This window comes from Sinocyclocheilus grahami, unplaced genomic scaffold (assembly GCF_001515645.1).
Source record: "Sinocyclocheilus grahami isolate Dianchi unplaced genomic scaffold, SAMN03320097.WGS_v1.1 scaffold2293.1, whole genome shotgun sequence".
In the NCBI taxonomy this organism is placed as follows: domain Eukaryota; kingdom Metazoa; phylum Chordata; class Actinopteri; order Cypriniformes; family Cyprinidae; genus Sinocyclocheilus; species Sinocyclocheilus grahami.
Window position 1 is genome coordinate 12,176 of NW_015507472.1, and position 533 is coordinate 12,708.

The window sequence follows — 533 nt, forward strand, 5'->3', positions numbered from 1 at the left end:
TCTGAAAGTGACCAGCAGTGTTTTAGCATTACATAAAAAGTAGTGTCATAAATCTGAAAATGTAAATGTAATCAATGTAAACAATCAAATAAACAAAATTAATTAATTAATTAATTAAAGAATGCCAATACTGAAATACCAAAAACTCTTTGCTCAACTTGGAATATATAGTTATATCAACCTAAAACATCAAGAACATCCAGGTAAACAAACCACCTGAAACTAGGGGTGCACGATTATTTACTTTTGTTATATTACTTTATCGTTGTTATTAAAAATAAGAACTATAAATAATAGGACAAATACAATAAAAAAACAAATATACAAGTGAAATAAACGTTGCTTTCAGGTAGGCCTACATTAGATATATTTAACAGTAGCATTCAATTAAAGGGGTCATATGATGCTACATGCACTTTTACAAGTAGTGTTGGCAGTGTTTACACAAACACCCTATAATGATAAAAATCCACCCAGTATTATTATTATTTTTTTTAATCTGCTCAAATCTTTACCCCTTTCTCAAATTGAGC